Raw genomic sequence first — 16664 nt, 5'->3', positions numbered from 1 at the left:
AAAATATCCTTCTTTAAGTGACTGTATAAATAAAACTGATACAGCTAGAAAATACAATATTATTCCTCAATCAAAGCAAACAAGCTGTCAAGCCAAGAAAAGACAGCAAAAACTTACATTTATATTGCTAAGTGAAAAAGGTCAATCTACAAAAGGTAAATAGTATATGAGTCAAATGAATTCATTAAGGAATAGATAAAGCTATAAAAGCAGTAGAAAAAGTCATTAACTAATAGGGATTTGGTGGTAGAGAGGAAGGAAAAGTAGGATAAGAACAGATTTATAAGACAGATAAATTATTTTATTTTATATGATACTGCATCTGTAGATACATGGCATACATTTGTCAAAAGTCATGGATATGCAACAGAAAGGGTGTTTGCTAATGTTAACTCTGCACTTTAATAATGATGTATCAATGATTAATCATTTTTGAAATATTTTTATTACTATATAATAACTGTACAGGGGGTGTCATTGTGACATTTCTATATATGCATGCAATTTATGCCAGTTTGGTTCATTCCCATTATTCTCACTCTTCTTCTTCCCTTTGTTAAAATAACTTCAACTGGTTTCAAAGGTCCATACCTATATAAGTCCTGCATGTATAGAGAATACATTGATCTTATTCACCCTCCTTTACCCTCTTCATTTACTCTCTCCCTCCCACTAACACCTTACCCTTGACACAACTTGTTTTACATTCCTATACTTTATTGTTTAAGTGTCTGGTCATTGCTCAGTGGGATTTTGCTTTGGGATTTTACCTATAAATATATTATACATTAATCAATCTAACCAATGGACCACACTAAAGATTGTGTTAATAGAGGAAATTGGGATAGGAAGGATAAGGAATACGGGAACTTTGTGTAAATATAAAACTGCCCTCTAAGTAAATGTTGTTGGCTAAATAAAAAATAATAACTGAGCTTGTCTTCTATGATGCAGAGATCTGTAAAGAACATCTTATCTTCCTTTACAGAGCAACAAAATAGCAAGGGAAATATGCACAATTATAACTATCTTGTATCATCTGAAAACTAAAGTTGTAAAGCAGAAATCACTGAATACAAGGAAATAAAGATGACTCCAAAATAAGAAATGAGAGAAGGGCCTGTTGTCTTGTGGTAATGAAATTAGATGTTGGTAAAAAGAATTTAGCATGTGTGTGTATGTGTGTATGTGTGTGTGTGTTAGTAGGAATAGAACTTAGGGCCTCAACCTGGCTATGCAAATGCTCTACCACATGAGTCATGCCTCTTTTCTTTCTTTTTTATTCACAGTGTTGAGATAGAGGATAGGGTCTCCCTAACTTTGCTTGAGCTGGCCTCAAACCCTGATCCTACTGCCTCTACCTACCCAATAGATATAGGCATCTGCCCAAACACCTGACTTCTAGCTAATCTTTTTAATGAATTGCTAAACCTGAAGCAGGATATTTATTGCAAGATGAGAGGGAAATCAGAAAACATCTGAAAATTAGCCAGAACTAGGAACGAAGACTAAAAGTAATCACTATAGTATTTAAGTATTTTATATATCAATGAAATGTCACACTATGGCACTGGCTGACTTTTCTTTCCCCTTCCTTTGTTTGGCATTCTAAATTCTAAACAGAAACCACATCTAAATAATTAAGATGTTGACTGCTAAATAATCTTTCTTGTAGAGCAGCAAAAATTAAATTAATCCTTATAAAAGAGTACATTCATCCATTATACCCCTATCTTTCAGACTTTAAGCAAGTTATGATATCCTTAGATGAGTAATAGGACCCAGAACAGGAGGTGGGCCAGGTGAATTAATTATTTGACCAGAAAGGAATGCTGAAATTCACAAAAGTCCATGTCCATGTTACTTCACCCATGGTTTCTACATTTGAAAACAGTAAAGTTACCCTAAAACCCATTGTCTCCATATTTGGGTTAGCAAAACGATTAAAGATTAACAGGTGGTATGAACACTTGCGTAGGAAAAGTTTAAGCTGAATTCCCCAGCTTAGTCTAGAAGGTATAAATAAACCTGGGATGAGTACCACCATTTTGAGCCTTTCTGCTCCTACCTCCTGCATGTCAGGGAGGTAGTGCTCCTCTTTTCCACATCTAGCTCTCCCTACTTTATCTTGGTTTGCCAGGTAAATCCTTGCTAAACTGCTATCTGTGAGTTTCATTTTTTTTTTATAAAGCCTCTCAAAATATGTTTCATCATGGATTTCAAGGTCTTGTGATTGTTGTGGAAATTGAGAGTTCAGTTGAGGATTTCATTCTTATCCTTCATCAGAGATTCTTTTGTCACTTTCCTTTTTGTGATGATAAGCTACATATGGAGAAGCAAGAAAATATGAACCTTTAGAGGCTAAAGACACAAGGGCAATTTGTACTTATTTGTTGATGCTGTTAAAAATGTTTTTATTAATATATAAGTTGTCCCAGGGATTTAGTTGTGACATCTCCATATATGTCTTCCATGTACCCCAGTTATCCCTTTCTATCAACTTTACCAGATCTCTCAAAAACACTAGGGTCCAGGTGGTATTGGTTTAGTGGAAAGGCTGATTCAAAGAAGACAAAAGGCCAAGCCTGGTTCAAGGCACTGGTGAAAACTTACTGCAAGTGAAGGAAGAGAACAGTAAAAATGAGCAAGCAAAAAAACACAGTCTATATGGGAGTACAGAGAATATATCCTGGGCTCTGATCTACAGGTGGGGACAGGGACAGGTCCCTAAGAAAACTCTACCCGAGACTCAAGGAACAGTGCCCACTTAAGACTCAATTGTAACAGAACAACAAAGACCCTCCATCACTCCATATCCTTGACAGAACACTCATGACTGTTAAATAATAAGCAATAACAATATTATTATACTCTTGGAAATAATCATCAGAATTTCTAAATAATGAGAAGTCAGTATATGGCATGCATATAGAGATCAATAAGTATATGATTTTCCTACACTGGAAAATGTGAAGCACTTTTGGAGTTGCTAGGTAGATCTAAATTCCAGAGTACTGAGAGCTTTTACTCACTGAATTGTGTTCCCACCAAATCCAAATGCTGAATTTTTAACTCTTAATACCCCAGAATACAACTACTGTATTTGGTCAGAGGCAGGATCACGTGAAGATGCAAAGGAAGGTGGCCATGTGTGAGCGAAGGAGAGTCCTTAGAGGAAACAAACATGTGAGCACCTTAATCTGTGACTCCAGAACTGTGAGCAAATAAATGTCTATTGTTTAGGCCACCCAGTCTATGGAATTTTGTTATGGCAGCCCTATAAAATTAAGACAATAGCTTGTATGACTCCTCCTATTCCTCCATGAACAGGTATACAAAAGATAGTGTCTGGACAAAAAAACAAAAACAGAAACACAATGCTTCTCCCACAACTCTTCCAGTGACATCACCACTTTGGTAGATGGAAAAACCTGACAAGTACATAGTCCCTTAGTCGGTACATAGAGGCAAGTGAAAAACTAGCAAATATTTTCTCTCTAAATTTCATGAATTGATGGCTTAGACAGTTTTGAATTTTCTCTATTGCGAGTGGCAATTATACAAGGACAGCCTGCAGATAGGGCTGCTTTCTGAGAACAGTGTTCAAAAGATTATAGTAATCTTCACCACACATATTAATTTGCCATACTTACTCCCTCCAGATCTTGTTAGGACTCCAACTCCTCCATTGTTATAGAAGTCCTGGTTTTCTTGTGGTGCATTTATTTATACAGCAAGGATAAATCATCTTGAAGGAGTAAGTAGTGGATTTTAAAGGCAAATTTTTGAGAAGAGGAAAATGTTATTAAATTCACTTAGCAAGCAGTAAAAAATAGTTTTGTTCTTATGTACATAGTCACAGTTGTAGAAAACAAGTCTTCCAAAAATTAAGACCACCTAGTACATAATTATTTATCAATCTATGTTTCATTACAGAAAAATGACACAGTATAGTGGTATCATTAAAGTAAGGATATACACAAAGCAAATAGTTCTCTCACTGGAAGGTATAAGGAAAGGCCCAAGCCAGGTCCAATTGTCTTCTGTAAGGTCTGTACCAAGATGCATTTAAACCACTAATGCATGCACAGAACACTTCAGCACCCAAAGTTCAGATAGTCTCACTAGAATTTTGATATGTTGTTACCATGTAGGCACATTCTTGAAACACTATGTCAAAACCTTCTGGATGGCTTCTGGAAGCCATGTGGCATTTAACATTACCTGGGCTCTGTGCTTCTATAAAACAATGATGGTTAGAAACCTTCCTACCCTACTATGGTCCAAGAAAATCTTTACTTCAAAGACCCATCTTTCCTAACCTGTCTTAGAGAAAATCAGGATGTCATCTTATATATCTAAGACAAAGCCAGCCACCGACAGTCCAAATCCACATTCTTTGCCTTAAAAAATATTCTTTGCCTCAGGAACTGCTTTGCTTGCTGAGCAACTTGAACAGAATACCTGCTAACTTAAAATATGAGCAAATGTTACTTAAGATTTTCTGATTTCCCACAAGCTCCTAAATTTTGACTTCCAACTAATATTGAGCAGGTAGAACAAATGCCCCTAAGACAACCTTTTTCAAGAATGTGCTTTTCATACAGAACTTTTTCTACTTATTTAATCACATCACTTATTCATACCACTTCTACAACCTGGTTAATTCTAGATCTATTTACACCTGTTTACGAAAGAAAATTCCTTTCTGCCTGACCTTTGAGATACTTGCAAATCTAATGATCTGAGAGTTCTCCTTATTCCAATTTCCTCCCTCCCTCAAAGGCAGTAGTTCCTTTCCTCCTAGAGCAATCCTTATTTTGAATAAAGTCCCTCCTTACTGAAGTCTGGGTTTATTTTGTATTTGATGTGATACATTTTCAATCTCACTGTTATTAATTTACAATGCTGACAAGTTGGTATAATCTGCCTCCTAAACTCCTTGAACACATAGTCACAAAGGAGCATGATTTGTTCTATTATTAATAGTATTTCAGTACATTTATGCTATGTCCTGTATAGCCATTTGAACAATACAGCTAAGAAAAATTGTAAGTCCAGTGGAATTAAATCTTATAGTATGGGAAAGGAGGGAAGAACAATTTAAAACAATGACAAAGAAAGATAAAGACAATAATTCCAGAAGACTAATCATGGGAAGATATTACTAGATATTATTTTTACAGTATAATACTTTCCATTTTTCAGGTAATAAAAGTTTGAAAGGGCATTAAAAGTAAGGAAGCATAATAGTCTAATTCTACTATATGTATAAAACTTTAAAATAAGAAATATTCTTAGCATTATCTAGCTTTCACATCCACAAATACCAGAAATGGAAGGATATCAGATTGATATAAACTCTCCCTTAATATATGTTTGGAGATGATGAGATATTGTTTTTGCTATGTAAAAGCAACATTGCAATGTCATAGATAGAGTAGAACAGAGAAATGTTGCATTTTTATGTATAAAGTTTGCACAAATATAGTGTTCAGAAAATTATGATTTACTAATGGAAAATTCAATAAAACCACTCAAGTAAGAAATTTTAGAGTACAATCATCTAGAGAATTAAGCTAGTGAATATGTAGATAAAACCAAATATTTGGATTATATATCCACATGAGTGATCACATTTTTCTTTAACAAATTTATGCAAATGTTTTAAATTTAAAATACTAAAGATTTAAACTCCAGGTTAAATAAACCTAAGAATTCAAAAGACAGGAAAATGTACATTATTTACTGTTTTTAATACATATTTGTTCAGGTTGGAAAACATTTCAATGTATGATAACAGAAAAGAAAGTCTCTTACATATAACTGTCAAAATACAAAACAATGTATTAACTACATGAGTAGAAGAAGTAATAATGTGATAAAGAATACGTTAAATGGTGTAAACATGTTGATAGATTTTAAAAATTTAAGCTTTAAAACATGAAGGCAAAGGAATTTAGATTGGGTGTAAAAGGAAGATATAACTACTTATCCCAAGTCAAATAATTAGCAGAAAGTTAAAAAGTGCCAGAAGCAAAGACCAAACATAGATAATTAATAGTGAAACAAGCTGCATCTTATAGTTCACACCTGCAGTTCCTGTTACTCAGTTTGAAGATGGATGATCAGTTGAGCACATGAGTGTGAGATCTTGGCAACAAAAGGACACTTCATCTGAAAAATAATTATTTAATAAATTTTATTAAAATGGAAAGTTAATACAAATTTTAATTTACTAGTAATAAAGAAAGTGAGCCAGGATACAATCTGGTTTAGCTATAGGATATAGCTAATTTTTAAGTGGCAAATCCATATATCTACAACCATGAATATACATAACAATAAAATATATAAATTAGCAAAGTATATAATTATGAGAAAGTTTTGATAACAAATATTCTAATGTATTATCTTAAGGTGCACATCATAATGCACTCTAAAAGCAGCTGTTGAGATTCAGCCACAATAAAAGTAGAATTGTAAAGTAGATAGTGTAAAAATAAGTTTCCAAAAATATGTGATATGTTATCATAACTTACTAGTTAGAAACCTGCTGGTTCATCATCTCATACTTCTAATATCATACTGGGAAAGAAATTAATTCTTTCCCTCAAAAATAGTAATGAGCACTAAAAAAATCAAACAACCTACCCATTACATAGCTTGCAATATATTTACTAGTATCAGGTATAATGCAAGGATCACACATGCACCCATATAAAGATGGCATGATGATCTGTAAGAGGAGGATGAGTCAGGGGTATACAGTAGTTGGAGACATTGGGTTGTTGTTACAGTCTATTGATTCTCAGAAAATAGGAAGCAAAGTTTGATTTTCCTGCCTACAAAGCTGAGATCAGGAGAATCACAGTTGGAGGACAGTTCAGGCAAAGAGTTATTGAGAACCATTCTCACTGACTAAGCTGGATGGTGGTGTGAACCTGTGACCCCAGATACAGGTAAGTTGGGAGTATTATGGTCTGAGGATAGCTCCCAGGCAGATAAGACCCTACCCGAAAAATAACTAAAGCTAAAAAGTAATAAGGCTGTGGCTCCATGGGTAGAGCATCTGCCTAGGAAACACAAGGTCCTCAGTTCAAATGCCAATGAGGCAAAAAATAAATAATTAAAACAATGTGGATTTTCACATGCTAAATCTTCATAAAACCTTACAATTTCAATTACCTATTGGTGTCTGACTGGTTAGTCACTGTGTTTATCCAAAAGTTCAGAGAGCACACAACATTTAAAAAAAGTAAGATTCTATTGTAAGAGGTTTTTAATTTGATCTATGTCCTTTCGCTACCTAAATTTACTTATGCATCAAATTGGATGAAGAAGGTGAATATGCAAAATATTAAGGAAATTTTGACTGAAAATAAAGTAGAATTAGGAAATATGTGATGCTCCTCCATTCTTCTACAAGTTCACTTTCTTTTATTAACTGATTATGCTATTTCAACAGATTTTTATTAAATCTCATAAATTCTTTTTTTTGACTGATTATTTATGTTGTTGAAACTCTCAGCTGATTTCTTTTGTTGCATTCTTAGTGCCATGATTTCTGATTGGTTCTTTTTTGTGATATGTATCTCTTTTCTAAATTTCTCCTTTATATCATTATTGTATTCCTAATTTCATCAAAATGTTTGTCTCTGTTCTCTTGTACTTCATTTGGTTTTCTAAAAACACATATGTTCAATATTTGTCAGCTATTTGTCAATTTCCTTTACTTTGGAGTCTGTTGCCAAAGAACAATTGTGCTTTTTGAAAAATCATGTTATTTTGTTTATCTTTTTATGTCCTTATATTAGTATTTGTACATTTGGTGGGTCAACTGTCTCTAACCATTATGCAATGTGTCTTTCATAGTAAAGCTTTTTTGCTGGTGAAGTGTCCTAGGGTGTTCACTGACTGTGTTACACTGACATTGATTCCAGGTGAGTATCTAAGTATAGCTTCTAAGTGTCCATTAAGCTTCTTTAGCTATAATTAAGATTTGCAATAAATGTGGGAATCTAAGTGGTCTAAGCTTCAGGGGATGTCAGAACGTGCCAAAAGCAGGAATATAGCTCCCATAGGTGGGGTAGTTTCTCTGACAGGTCTGGGTGCAATTCACCAAGCTATAGGTGTAGAGGCATCCATCAGTTTCTTCAGGACTTGGGTCCAGAAAGGTAGCAGCACAGTATCCTCAGTATTCTTTCAGCGTATGAATGCCATGTGAGTGTCAAGTTGTCCACCAATGGCCTAGGGTTGTCTAGGTGTCTAAGGAGGACAACCTATTCAGACAGGTCTGCCTATCCTCATTCTGGTGCCAAAGTAAGTCAGCAGTGCTAATACCAAGCATATGCCCCTCAGCATCTCAGCAGATCAAGTTTCTGAAGCCAAGAAATTCAAAGGTCTTTGTAGGCCACAGAGAGATGAGCACATCTGACCCCCAGGTTACACTATTTAGGAAAGCTTCTTCCCATGATTCTTGGCTGGGTGGGTAGGACTACTTATGTGCCTCTTGGTGCTTTTCTGAGCTGAACCATTCTTGGAGGGTTGGGACCTGGGGTAGATGGGTAAGGTCACTTACATAATACTAGGGCAGCAGTAGGGTATGCAGGTGTACCTGACTTTTCTGTGTGCCTTATGCCTCTGCATGTCAGGTGGCTCAGGGTGTACTGCCCAGATGCTTTTCAGTTCTGTATGAGTGTGGGTGTTACCTTCTATGTCATAAATATGGCATAAGTAGTAGACATTGCCAAGCAATCCTTCTTATCATTTCCTGGTCAAGTGAAGTCCCTTTCCTTTCAATTTTGATCTTAAGAAACAGGACAGTAGATGCTCCGTTCATCATTTCCTTCTTTATAAGGTTATTGTGTATTTCGTGCTTTGCAATATCTCTGCCACATTTTCACTGTACTCTGGGGCTGTGCATCAAGCATTCTAGTGAAATAACTTGTGTTTTGTTTTGTTTTTCTTTATTTATATTGCACTTGGTTTTTGAGGTTAAGGTCCAAAATCTGGTGACCACATTGGTTTGTGCCTCTGGTAAGGTTGCCATATCACTGTGGGAGCATGCATCAGAGTGAGTGTTCACATCTTAAGCCAGAAAGTAAAAGAGAAGATGGAACTGGAGTCCCCAAATTCCCCTAGAGGATGTGTGCACAGCAACTCTCCATACTGCCATTCTGGTGAAGAAACCTTACATATGTGTATGCTTATGAAAACCTTATCAGATGTCCTAAGGACAGTGCCATGGTGGCCATTTAGAATTCTGATGACCTATTGGGGCCTCTCAAATTTACCAATGTTTTTTATTATAATGCAAAAGTTGTTAGAATTAAAGTGGTGTCATCTATGTTGATCTTAACAAAAATCATTAAATAAATGAAGCAAAGAAGTTATGAAGGAAAAGTTCGCCTGCACAATTGCCTGATATTAACTACTTTAAAAGACTGTATCACAGCCACATCATAACAATGTTACTTCAACCTTTTGCACAAAATATTTATGTAGCGTGTCTGCCCAACCTCTGAACAACATGGCCAAGAGGTTTTGAATTATCTTATGTAAGCCTCATAATTTTTGTCTTTCAAAGTTTACCCTTGCCTCCTTGAATAACTTCATAACTTCCTATGGCATGTGGATTCCTAGTGCAATTATGTTCTATTCCCAAATAAATATCACTATTTTTGCAGACTATATCTGATTAGTATTTTTGTTGACAAGAGAAAACAATTTATAATTTTACTTTTTGTTATATGTATATAACTATATGGAAACTCCAAAGATATTTCATAAGTTACTCATTTAAAAAATTATCATCAGAATTGACACCATGCTTTTCAAATATCCTACTATATCTAGAAGCACATCTTTAATGGACTTTCAAAATTAAGAAATATCTTATTTTATTGTGCTAGATGGGGGTACATTGTAGGATTTACAAAATTCCTTATAATATATCAACTATATCATACTTGAATTCACCTCCTGTACTGCTTACCTTCATCTCCCCTTCTCTGATTCAGTTTTAACAGGTATCATTTTTGTTTTTACATACATGAGTGTATGTTATTTGCACCATATTCATCATGCTGATCCTTTCCCCGCCACCTCTCCTCTCCCACCGGTACCACCCCTGTACTCCTATAGCAGAACCTATTCCTCTCTCCTACTCTCTGATTCTGTAGAAGAAAAAAATTTTAAAAAAGAAAAACATGATGTTTTTGCTAGTTTTAGATAAAAATATCTACAAAGGGAGTTTCCTTGTGTTGTTTCTATGCATATACATATTACAACCCCAACTGGTTCATTTTTTCCAGTCTTCTTCACTCCTCCCTAGTCCACTTCCCATGGTAGTAAAAATATCTAGTCACAAGGAAACTCCCTGTAGACCTAACTTAAGCAAACAAAAATGCCTTTTATCAAAAATGAAAAATGAGAAGGTAAAACAGGTCCTTTCTGGGGACTGTTATCCTCTGGAGGAAGATATAAGGAAAGGATAGAGGAGGCTGACTATAGTGGAAATATTATATACTAATGTATGAAAATGGAAAAATGAGACAGGTTTAAACTATTCTAGGAATGGGAGAAAGGGGAATAAGGGAGAATGATGGAGGAGGTGAATTCAAATACTACATACCGTAAGAACTTTTTTAAATGTTACATTGTACTTCCACTATAACAATAACATAATAAAAAATTCCATTAAAAATCTATGTCCAATATTAATTACTCTTTCTCTTCTACTATCATTGTGTAGATATTAAACTCTACATGACAACTAAAAATAATTTGGCTTCATTTCTATATTGCTATGGAATTAAATTTTATTTATTTTTAATTTATATGCTACAGACAGTGTTATATGTGTTTTTGCAGCTCATGTTCTCTATTCTATGAGAATCACATATTTTGAAAAGCAAGGAATTATTGTAATAACAAGAAGATGGTAAAAATAGAGTACACTGGAGAGAAATGTATTATTTATTGGGCAGAACGTTACTGAAAATACATATTATTGGAAAACATTATTGAAATTTATTTAGCAGTTAACGTTCAATATTCAAATATATGGCATATACTGTTGTTATCGCCTTTGGTGAAGAATGAAACCATGTAACTCATTAGGGAAAAAGTATAAAAAACTTTATTTACAGGATTAACTGGTTCCATTTTAAGAAATTCAATGCTAAAATTAAAGTTTAATCCTTTTCTCCTAATTTTGCTTGAGAAATGACCTTAACAGTCCCAAGTTGATTATTTACACTCCTCTGACTTATAATTGATTTGTTGTAGTCAGCTAAAAAGATGTATTTCTTTCTGTTACCTCATATTAGCAATTTAATCCTTCTTATTTTTTCCAAATTTGTATTTTAATTTTGGCCTTTTCAGTTATTTATTTAAAAGCAACCTTCATTTCCATAAACATATTTTGTTTCATGCTTTTTTCTATCAAATATTTTCCTATTTTAGAATTCGAGCCCAATGAACATACTACTTGATTATAATCATAAATGATATATAATATTAGTGAAAGTATAATAGCAAGAAGCCAATGAACAAGAATTTTTCTGTGTGGTATTTTTCAGCAGCATTAACCATCTTAATAGCATGCCAGGAAAACAGTCATTTAAATTGTTGAAATAAGACTTAGTGATGTCTTTAGGTCCCCATTTGACCTAATGCATTTTGGTAGCTGATGATGATAATGAGGAAATAAGTGCACACCATTATAGTTAGGCTTGATGAATCAACTCATTCCCATCTTCAATATCAAGCCAGTCATGACTGAATATCCTGCAAACATGTAAGTATTATCTTTGGCTGGAAAGGGGAAGAGAGCTATAAGAGCTACCTCTCCCTATGGTTCTCACAGTCCCTGAAATGCCTTCATCTGTAAATCACATTTTCTGCTTTTAGATATAAAATCCTTTAAAATCTACCAATCTTGTTCTTACCTTAGATTTCTAGTCTGAATTTCTTTAGGTAAATTCCCAATAGTGTTTAGGTTTTTGTAAGGCTTGTTGATTAAAATAAAAACCATTTTTTAAGGAAAAGAATCAACTTACTCAGAAAAGTTCTGTCATTTTCCTTGTTCTGGTTGTAGCACATATGAATTCATTTATAGGTAGTTTATATTCTAACTTTAGGCTCAGAAATCAACTTTTTGTTTATGAGACGGAAACTCCCCTCACTGTAGAGCCACCACAAACTAGGGAAGAAAATTTCTGTGACTTGTGATCACATTTAATCTTCCAAAGCAAAACTCAACATTTATTATTGACATAGTGGATCATGCAGCTTTTTGGTATGGGAGGCTATGGATCCTGTGCATTGTAAGATGCATTATCCCTGACCTCAACCCAAAAAATGTTCTTAGTATCCTCATACCCATATTGTTAACATTCAATAATGTGTATGAAAATTCCTCATTACTTTATTGTGGTTATACTAAAACCATATTTGTCTTGTCAAATTTGTTAAAATATGTTTTCTTCCCAATAAACATATTCTGTCTTTTAAGACAATTATTTTCAAGGTCCAATCTCTATGCTTACAAATTATATTTAAGTACTCCTGAAAACTATTCCTAGTTTGTGTGTGTGTTTGTATAGTTTTTTTTTTAATTTAGTTTTATTTGCGGATTGGCATAGAGATACAAGAAGAGGAAAAATAAGTATAAATGATGCAAATTCTAGAAAATTTCATCGACAAATTCTACTACGTGTTTGATCCAACTGTCAGCTATTTCATAGATGCTAAAGATAATTAATTAAATGGCTAGAATATTATTAAAGGAGGCAATCTGTGTGAAATACTTTACCACAGAGTACACTAAATTGCAGAAAAGAGTCCTTTTTAACGTGGTTTGTTGTTCATTAACCAACTTACATACAAAAATAAGAACAAAGTATACCAAGCATAAGCTCAGAGAAATAGGTCAATTTATAAAAATAAGAATGATTCTTGTCAATAATATTTTCTACATTTATGCATACTCTTATATGTCTGTTACTATCATTCTCATACATTCAGCTGCTGTCCATTTCTTACTGAACTCTCAGATTCCCTCCTGCATTATATAGGGTTTAAACAAGAAAATAGAGCCCCTACTAATTCCAGCACAAATTCATTTTATAGAGGAAAAAGAGGCATCTGTAGTCACTGGTGGAACAATTGTAGCAAAGCCAACAATGATGGCTCAGGTTCGGGCACTGATACTCCTGAAGATCTCTCCTGAAAGGTGTTGCAAAAATTACAAATGTCTGAATATTTTCTGTTAAGTATCTAAGCATGTACTATTAACATGAATTACTCTCAAGATACTGAGTAGATCAGTATCAGACTTTATTTTCACACAAAATATTTTCTGTCTCATACATCCATATCAGCCACACTAGGATGATGTTGAAGAAATACCTCCTAATGTCATTTAATCAGAACAGAAGAGAATCTGGGAAATGAAGACACTAACTTCCCTATGAGATTCAAGAGAATTTAGAAGAACAAAGTGATGTTGAGTTTATGTTAGACTGCATAGTAGAAATTGGATTATTATAATCCAAATGAGAACAAAAATAAGTTTTGCTTCTGGCTTATTTGAAATACTATCTCTTAGCCAAAGAAATGCTTATCATCTTCCCAAAGACAAACCAGACTTAATTCAATCTCTTTTTCTAGCAGAATTCTAAGTCTTTTTTATTGTGCTATGACTTAAATACTACTTTGTAAATTTCTTTGAAATTCACCCTATAATTGATATTCCAAAATAAGAGTATTTTATAGATATTTTATTTGATTCCCCAAAGCCTTGGCAACTAAGGGCAGGAAAGTGTGAATAGCTAATTAATCAGGTATTATTAAACCAGTAACACTGTGGGCAGCTGGGATTCCATCTTACTGAGTACCTTCTGAAGAGTCACACAAAATGTACCTTGGAATGATTTATTTACTGACAACTCCATTAGTTGAGAGCTATTTTAAGAGAGAGTTAATTCACAACAAATTCAAAAAGCTTTTTGAGAATGGATGGAGGACAAAAGAAGGAAAAGTGAGAGACAGAGAGGTGTTTGAAGTGGGACACAATTAGTATAAACTAATGGCGTCATATCCAATTTAAGATGAAATCCAAAGTGCCTGGTGATTTGAGGCACAGGTATAAAAACCTCAGCATCAGTTTTCTTGTAATGCTGACATCTCAGACCATACATGAATTCTATTTTCTGATTCATGAAGAAATTAGTTGCTAGTAACTAATTTTAAAAATGTTATCAATAGGAACTTGATGCAACTGAATTTGATTCTGTGATACCTACCTTATCCTTATTCTAATACCCATTCTTAATTTTCCTTGTCCTCTGCCAGCAAGTTAGTTGCTCCAAATTGCTAATCTGATTAGTTGCTCCAGAAGGAACATGAACCCTTGGCTCATTGACCTGATTGCTTCCTCTTGTTCCCAGGTGTGGAGGCAAATAGAGAGACTCTGCAAATTCTATGAGTTCCAAATTTACTGCTGCCTATTGCTATTGTTGGTGATACCTACTCAAATAATATTTTATTTCTTTTCTTACTGGTTAATTTCCATAGGAAGCCAAAATTATCAAGTGGGACACAATTAAAGAGTGATTCCACCACCCATATATTCTAATATTCTAGTTACATAAGATATACTAGTTGCTAATTATTTGCATATTGTTAAATACACATTACACAATTCTCTGTCATAGGACAATGCCTCAATTGGAAAAGTGTCATTTCAATGCTGGTATTTTCTACCTTAATACCTAATTAAGCCACTTTAATAATCAAGCCAACAGTTTCCTGTGATATAGTATTTAATAAAATCAGAATACTCTGCTCTGATTTTAGCTTTTCTTTCACCACAGAATGAATTCCTTGGTCCGATATGTTGTTAAGTGAGATTGAATGGGAACAATATGCTCTGTCTTAGTCCAATTGTGCGATGAAGAAAGACTTCCTGAGGTAATTCATAAAGAACAAAAATTTATTTCTGACAGCTCTGGAAGCTGAAGTCCAAGATCAAAGTTTATCATTTGTTATCCAAGAAGGACTTTCTTTCTGTAACCTTACATGGTAGAGCAAGAAGAGGAGACAAACATACTCACATGGCAAAAAAGTTAAAGAGGGTGAATCCATTTTTAAAGCCTTTTATACTGATATTGATCTATTCATTAGATTAATCAAAATACCTCCTACTTGTCGCCACTTCTCAAAACTGTTGCATGATGGATTAAGATGCCAACAAGTAGATTTTGAGGAAAACATGTGGTCTACAGAATATGGTCCCCTCAAAGCACAAGCAAAGGAACTCAAGAAAAAGTTTGTTAATCTCATATCTAGAGTAGGTATCCATTCCACTAAGTATGAAAAAAAACAGAAAAATACTGGAGCAATCTACTTTCCACCATGTGTTAACTTCTTACATTAAGAAGTGAAGTGAAGCCAGGTGTTGATGGCTCACACCTATAATCCCAGCTATCCAGAGGCAGAGATCAGGATGATCACAGTTCAAAGCCAGCCCAGACAAATAGTTTGTAAGATCCTGTCTCACAAAAACCCTTCACAAAAAAGGGGTGGTGGAGTGGCTTAGGTGTAAGTCTTGAGTTCAAGCCTCCATATCCCCCCCAAAAAATGAAGTGATATTTCAGGTTTAGTGTAAGATTCTGTTGCTAGCATATCACACATTTAGCAGTAATGTTCCAGATAATTATTAATTACGAGATAACAAACTGTTGGTTCCATACCTAACTTCCACAGAAGCCATCAAGAATATCTGTGTGTGAATAAGTTAACATTTTTTTCAGGGCATGTGTGTTAGTAATGAATTTCCTCAGTTTTTGTTTGAGAAAGTATTTCTTTTCCATTTTCAAAGATGAATTTTGCTTGATACCTACTTTTTTGTTTTTGTGTTTTGACTTTCAACAGTTTAAATATTTTCCTCTATTCTCTTCTTGCTCACATGTTTTCTAACAAGCTCACTGCCATTATTATACTTGATCATTTAAAATAAAGGCATTTTTGTTCTTTGGTTACTTTCATGATTTTCTCTTTGTCCTTGGTTTTCTAGTTTGAATATGATATGCTTGTGTGTAAATGTCAGTATTTATTCTGTCTACTGTTCCCAGAGCATCAGGAGTCTGAGGTTTGGTTTGGTGCCTATCATAAATTTTGCATAGTTCTTTGTCATCAAAATTCAAATATTTTTCTGTTGTCTCCCACCTTCTACTTTTTACATTCCCATGATATGTATGATATAGCTAGGGAAATATGTCAGGTGCTAGACGGGTCTGAATTTATTTAATTTGACAATACATGTGCATCTGCCTTTTGAGAACTTATAAAAATTTTGGAGGGGAGATATCCAAATATTCTATATGACTAGAAATTTACTATTAAAGATGTAAAAGTCAACGTATACTTATAGGGATACATACATGTTCAAGAAAGGGGAAAAATACAATGGTGCTAATTAGGCAAAAATAACTTGTTATAACTTACTTGTGGAGAAAAATTCAAGAAAGAGAAATGAATATTTTAGAATCAGATAAAATATTTTATGATTACATGTAGATTTTCATTATCACATTCATTCTATGTACATGATTCTTAAGCTAAATTTGGTTATGGTGGATACACACTTTTATATA

Source organism: Castor canadensis, chromosome 5 (assembly GCF_047511655.1).
Source record: "Castor canadensis chromosome 5, mCasCan1.hap1v2, whole genome shotgun sequence".
Classification (NCBI taxonomy): Eukaryota; Metazoa; Chordata; class Mammalia; order Rodentia; family Castoridae; genus Castor; species Castor canadensis.
The sequence above is the reverse complement of the archived record's forward strand: the minus strand, read 5'-3'. Positions refer to the sequence as shown.